Source organism: Equus przewalskii, chromosome 13 (genome assembly GCF_037783145.1).
Source record: "Equus przewalskii isolate Varuska chromosome 13, EquPr2, whole genome shotgun sequence".
Classification (NCBI taxonomy): Eukaryota; Metazoa; Chordata; class Mammalia; order Perissodactyla; family Equidae; genus Equus; species Equus przewalskii.
Window position 1 is genome coordinate 22,340,917 of NC_091843.1, and position 7,655 is coordinate 22,348,571.

Here is a 7,655-nt window from a genome sequence, read left to right on the forward strand (position 1 = left end):
TACATTTTCACTCTTTTCTGCTGTAGAGGAATTGAGTGAGGGTAGGAGCTCAGGAACTCATGGTACCATGAGGCTAAAATGTAGGGTAAAGGGGAAGAGAATTGGGTTGGGAGTAAGGACAAGTCAGTGCTGGCCTTGGATTGGATACTACCTTGCTGGGTGACCTGGGACAAGTGCCATTCCTTTGCTGAGAGGATTATGTCACCTTACCATAAAGCTATAATAATTAAGACAACATAGCATTAGTGTAAAGATAGACATAGATCAATGGACTAGAATAGATAATCCAGAAACAGGGCCATGCTTACTGATCAATCGATCTGCAGCAAAATTACCAAGGAATTCAGTGGGTAAGGGATAATCTTTTCAACAAATGGTGTTAGAATATTGGAGATGCAAAATAATGAAATTTAACCCTTAGCTTACGCCACATGTGAAGAATTAACTTGAACTGGATCCTAGACCTAAATGTAAAAGCTAAAGCAATCACATTTCTAGAAGAAAATACAAGCAGCCTTGGGTTAGGCAAAGATTTGTCTTTTTGCTAGGTAACAGAAAGCACAAGGAGATCAGACGTGAAAACATTGAAAAATTGGACACGGTCAAAATTTAAAATTTTCCTTTTTAAAAGATGCTGTAAGAAAAATAAAAGGCATGCCATAGACTAGGAAAAAATAATGGCAAAACATACATCTGATAAAGAACCTATTTCCAGAATATATAAAAATACTTTTACAACTCAATAAGAAGACAAAACAAGATAATTTTTTAAAAAATAGGGAAAAGATTTGAACAGACATCTCACCAAAGAAAACATACAGATGGCAAATAAGCCTATGAAAGTATGTGCATCATCATTAGTCCTTAGGGAAATGCAAATTAAAATCACAATGAGATACCACTACACACCTCCTAAAATGGCTACAATTGAACAGAATGATCATATCATGGTGAGGATGTGGAACAATTGTATTATTCATATATTTCTAATGAGAATGCATAAATGATACAGCTGCTGGCATGTAGTTTGGCTATTTTTTTTTTAAGCTAAGTTAAATATATACTTATCATATGACCCACTAATCCTACTCCGAATCTTACACAAGAGAAATGAAAAAAAAAAAAATGCTTACACAAAAATGTGTATGTTTATATTTAGCAGTGTTATGGCCAAATATCGGAAATAATCTGAATGTCCCTAAACTGGTGAATGAATAAATAAGTTGATGTACGTGCATGTACTACTACTCGGTGATAAAAGGAAATGGGTTACACCACAACACCAGTGAAACTCAAGGGCATTGTGCTAAGTGAAAGAGATCAGACATAAAAGCAACACACTCTATCCTTCCATCCATATGGAGTCCTACAAGACGCAAAACTATAGGGATAGAAAAGTAAAGTGATAGGAGTCTGTGGTTGCCAGGGGCAAGAGGTTTAGGACAGGAAATTAACTGCAGAGGGGCAGGAACTTCTGAGGGTGAAAGAAATATTCTACACCTTGATTGTGGCAGTAGTTACAGCACTATATAGTTTTGTTGAAACTCATTAAATTGTGCATACAAAATTGGTAAATTTTACTGTATTACATCTCAATAAAGCTGTCTTGTTTTGTTTTGTTTTAGAAAGGGGTTGGATTATAGAACTTCTAATATCCCTTTAATCCATAAAGTATGATTCTGAGGGAACACAAATCTTTTATAACGGGCCTGACCCATTGCCCTAGAGGAAGACATTATCTTTATTGCACTCGACAGTTAACAAACCTGTCCTCTGCTCCTGAGAGGGACAAGATCTCTACCTTTCAAGGCTCTCTGCTCTACAAACATGCTTGAAAAGATGTTCTGGAACAAAGGCAGTCAGTGCCCCTGTTAGCAAGAAATCAAAATCTTTGAGAGACCTCGTGGAGAATTGTCTTCCAACACCAATCACTTATGCCTTCTCTGAACTGCCATGGTTAGAGTCTGGAGGCAAACGTCTGAGTTTAAAACCAGGCTGAGCCACTGCCTGGCTGGGCAAAGTATCTTACTTCTTCTCAGCCTCAGTTTCCTTGTCTGTTAGATTAGGATCACAATCATTGACTTACAGTAATTGGGTGAGTCAAGCAAAATAATGTATTTTAAAGTGCTTTTTAAGCCCCCAGAAATTGGATAAATAATTACTCCCCATGTTCTTTTAATGCTATTTCATTCTCTTATATTGTCAGGTTTGTTGCCAGCTCCTTCTGCTTCTTCATATTCTTTCACTACATTTAACACAGAACTGAGCAGATAGTAGAAATTCAACAAACCCTTGACGGTTGCCTAATACTTTGAATAACTAGGTGCAATTGCAATTTCTCTCCAATTTTCTCTTAAAAATCCCTTATAACTTCTTTTTTAACTTTTCTCTTTTTGACCCCTATCCCCTTCCCAAGTACGTTTCAGTTGGAGGGGAAAAAAAGAAGACCTAGTCTATATTCCCCGAAGAAGGCATTTTGAATTCTATCCCAGCACCTAATGGGAGGTTACTTCTAACTGTGATAGGTTCTTAGCAAATAAGGAGCTAAGATGGTATGACACACTCAACCTGCTCACCAGGCAAGAAACATGTTCCTATAAATGGTCAGCGCTTAGCATGGTGTTCATGTTCAATGGGGAAGAAAAATGGAATATGAAAAGCTAGAAGAAAAAATACTCATTCCTCATATAATTATCTTTTTAATGCTCCAATGTATCAATCCAAGAAAGTTTCTTCAGTCACTTTTCCAAAATGAGTGACAGCACCATAGAGCCTAGAAAGGGAGACCCCGCTTGGGCCATCTGCTGTGGGTGCAGCAACGGTGGAGGGTGTGGCAATGACGATGATGGTTAATGATAGAGTATATTGCAAATAACATCTTACTCAGAGGGTTGGTTCTAAAGTCAGCACAGAAAGTGAAAAAGGTAAAAGGTCAAATCTATCCTTGAAAAATGTCTCAGGAACATGTGACATGGGTACCAAAATATTGTGTCTGAAAGGCTTATGTAACAAGTCTCTTACTAAGCCTTATAGCCTTATTACACTTATGTAATAGTTTATGTAATATCTAGATTTCCTCAATTGAGCATCAACGATGTACCTGACTTGCAATTATGGGTCATGTTTTTTTAAAAATACGCAATTTTAAACTCCATAAGATGCTCACATTCGGAGTACATGAGCATATAAACTAAATGAACATAAGCAGATTCCCATCTCCCGTCCCTCATTCTCTCTCTTTCCCACAAAGACTAAATCCATCTCAGTTAAATGGGTATATGACGCCACTGCTCTAGCCTTAGAAGGTTTTAATTTCCTTTCTCAATTTTCCATTTCCATTTCTGGTTTGATTTACCTAAATTCTCACGGAAAATACTGAACACATCTGCAGATAGCTTTTTCACCTTACAGGATGTATCTAAAATTGATACAAAAGAAGGTCATCATAAGTTTTTCTCAGTTACAAGATTAATGTACTCTGAGGCTTAGGAAAAAACCAGTAATTGGGAAGGTTTAAGAGTACGTTGAGTGAATTCATTGCTGTCAGAGACAATTCACCATTTCACTGATGGAGCCAGCAGCAGCCCTTCTGAGAGCAAGAAATAGCCATAAATCTAAACAGGAAAATATCCGAGTTTTGCTACCGTGTCACATAAAATATCTCTTCTCAGAGCTGGAGGTATTTTTCAAAACTAAGAGCCACGGCTGTGAATAAAACCAGGCTTCTTCAAGAATGAGTAATAGAGACAACATTTTATAAGACTCCAAATTTGACCTTTCTTGAAAATTCTAATATCTAGCAAGAACTTGTCTTTGTGCTCATAAACATATAATTTGTTTGATTTTCTTCCAAATTTCCACTAAGCTAAGATTGCAGTTGGAGGCAGAGAAATAGAACATTGTGAACCAGAGAGGAACACATTGATTCTCCTTGAACACAGGGTGTAACCAGAGGCCAATGGGCTAGACTGTTTCACAAGTCTGTTTGATTTGGCCCACACAGTGGTGGCCTGAGTAGAGTTTATAAAATGTTTGAATTAATTGCTAATCTAAAAAGAATGGAAGTTTCACATTGAAAAAAAATCCAGAATTCCAGCTTCTTTTTGAAAAATTGGAATGATCTGGCAATATTGGGTTAACGTCACCTCCAGGCAACACTCATCTGGGGCTAAAGGGACACTGCTTCTTTAGACAGACCAGACAATCTCCAGTTTGCTGCAGTCCCCACCACTCCTTGTTGTTTCCCAGACACTGAGGTAAGTGTCAGCTTTTGTTTTGCGTAATAGCACAGTTAAAAGGAAATGCAAAGTTTTGTACCCATGTGTCTGTGAAAAATGAGGGGGGAGAAAAGACAGAGTAAGCCCAAGTTCACACATTCAGGTTACCTGGTCAGACCCTGTAAACATGTGAGCTTGGGATTGCTACTTTAAAAGATGACCTCCTTCAGAAAGCCTGTCTTATTTACCTGACCTGGTTATAGCGTTTGAAACGCTCTCCACCAGAAGGTTCCTTTAGATACCCATACAACTGAGATTTTATATGCAACATTTTAATGATCTTTGCACAAATCTTCCAGTAATAAATAATTTTAAAAGAAAAACACTTCCACTGTCTTAGGTTGGTGCATGGTCTCTCATCAAAAGATCACCCCAGTATTTTACCACAAATGTTGGCATTCTTCTCAGAGCTCTACCTCCTTCTCATTTAAGAACTTGGGAAAAGGAAACAGGCATAGTTACAATTTTTAATGTGTAACCCTCTGAGTGAGGATAGGTTTGCCTGCCATAAAGTAATTATGTGATTGTCACAATAAAATATAATTTACCTCACCACCCCATCAGAAAAAGCAATTTTTTCCTGATTGAAAGGATCTGACTTTTCAAAAGATTAAAGGTGGTTACTGCAATATTTCTGAGGCAAGAGAAAAAAAACGAAGAATGAACATTGCTTTTAGCACAGCCACAGAGCTAAAATGATCTGATTATTGCAAGGACACTGTTCAGAATATTAGATGACTCTAAAGCAGCAACAGACTTTCCATATTTAATATAAGTCTTTGGATAAATTAAATTTTAGAACAATATAAGGTCACACAGTCAATCTGCCAACCCTTTTTACATTTATTTTAATCTCATCTCCAAGCATTGTCACCAGATCTTTGCCTTCTTTCCATCTCCATAAATAAACTGTGTTGACTCTTGAACCCACACTCACTATTTTGGCTTAATTACCTTCCACGATAATGAATTCACTTCCTATTTCCATAAACTAACCCATACGAGCACGTCACTTTTTTTTTCCTCCCTGCTCTGTTCCTCTTTGTAATGTTCCCTAGAGAGACTGGAAGGACTCCTCCCATCCATCCATCTCATCCATCCTTCCTTCCTACCCTTCTTCCTTCCTTCTTTCCCCTTCCTCTTCCTCTTCCTTTTCACGGTTATTCCTCTCTCTCTCTTTCGAGCTAGAGAATGCTTGATACTTTTCAGCCTTGCAAATCCCTTCCCACGACTGAGCTTGTGCCTGTTTTCCCTCTTCCCTTTCATTCATCATACCCTAGCCACAATGACCTCTTTTATTTCCGGAGCAAAGAACTTTTTCCATCCGCAGGGCCTTTGCATTGGCCGTTTCCTCTGCCTGAATGCCCGACTCTCAGTAACTGAGCAAAAAAAGGGAGGTCAACGTACTCTTTGAATATGAACCTCTTGAGCTTTAGTTGCAGAGTTGAAAACCAAGTATCACCAGGCGTCTGTGGGGGAAGAGGATAGAGACTTATTATTGTTACAGTTTTGTGTGGTGACCAAGGGACAAGGCCAGAATTTTCAAAGTTTTCATATATGTAATGAACACCCAATGCATTAAATGAAAACGCCATTGCCCTCTTCCAGAGCCTCTACTCTGGGGTAAGGCCAAGGAATCTTAAACAAGACCCTGAGGATCCTGATACATAATCCATGGAGCCCATTTTGAAAAATACCATTCTAGGGCTTAGATGGGAGCATAGAGTCAATTAGGTGGTGCCCTCTCCCAGGGATTTATTTGCACACAAAAATTTACAAAGGAACCAAGGAGACTTCTTGGAGGAAGGGGTGTGGGGCACCTTCCCTTCAAGGTTTAATGCTATTAGAAGGTGTCTGATGGAGGATGGGTTGTTTGACGAGGCGAGATGGATTATCAGAGGATTACCACAACTCCAGAGAAGAACATCCTGAAAGAAGACTGGATACACGTGAATGGACAGAAGGACTCCTTCAGGCGCCACTGATACCCTTTCTGATCCAGCCCCCCTGAAAGAGTGGGGTCAGAAAGAGCTCTTCTTATGAGTCCCATCTCAAAGGTCTAAAGCAGAGTTTTTGTTTGTTTTTCATTGTAATCGTGGGAAACAATTAATTGAATGCAAAATAAAATCTTTCTTCAAAGCCTGAAGAGGATTGGGGTGAAGCGGGTTGACCCCAGGGCTCTACATCCTTTTGTGAGATACATCTTTCTCGTCCATGGGAGGATGGTTCTCAGAATGAGCATCTGGGGAAGATTTAGGGTGAGAAATCTCAGGACCAGAACCCCTGTTCATCTGAGCATGATTCAGAGTCAGTATAATTTGAGTATTAAAAGAAATATGACCTTGGGGCTGGCCCAGTGGTGTAGTGGTTAAGTTTGCGTGCTCTGCTTCAGCAGCCTGGGGTTTGTGGATTTGGATCCTGGGCACAGACCTACACACCATTCACCAAGCCATGCTGTGGTGGCATCCCACAGACAAAATAGAGGAATATTGGCACAGATGTTAGTTCAGTGACAATCTTCCTCAAGCAAAAATAGGGAGACAGGCAACAGATGTTAGCTCAGGACCAATCTCCCTCGCCAAAAGAAGAAGAAAAGAAGAAATATGTCCATTTTTTTTGTCATATGTTGGTAAGGTCTGGAGACATTGGTAACCCTTAGAATCATAGAATATTAGCACTAGAAAGACTCAAAATACATCTAATCAAACTTGCCCATTTGGGAGACAGGAAAATTGAGGATCAGAGAGAAGGAAAGAGGTGGCCAACATCACATGATTACACAGTGGTAGGTTCAAATTCACTCATTCATTCAATTTTTGAGGTATTTTTGAGCATCTACCACAGGGCTAGCTCTTGTAAATAAACACATCAATTCAATTTATTAAACATTTACAAATTTCCTACTATGAACCTGGCACTGTAACAGATACAGGGGATACAACAATAAGTCAGACACAGACTTTCCTGAGGTGGTGGCTATCTAGTAGAGAAGAGGCAGTTTTATAAAGAAAAGATCAGGGCTGGCCCAGTGGCGCAGCAAAGTTTGCACGGTCCGCTTCTTGGCGGCCAGAGGTTCACCAGTTCGGATCCCGGGTGCGGACATGCCACTGCTTGGCACGTCATGCTGTGGTAGGTGTCCCACATATAAAGTAGAGGAAGATGGGCACGGGTGTTAGCTCAGGGCCAGGCTTCCTCAGCAAAAAAGAGGAAGACTGGCAGTAGTTAGCTCAGGGCTAATCTTCCTCAAGAAAAAAAAAAGATCATTGTACAGTGTGATAAATGCCGCTCCTGAAGAATGTATATAAATGACTAAAAGCCTTTCCCTTAATTTCTTCATGATAACAAATCTAATAACAAGCAATTGTGTAATTAAAGAAG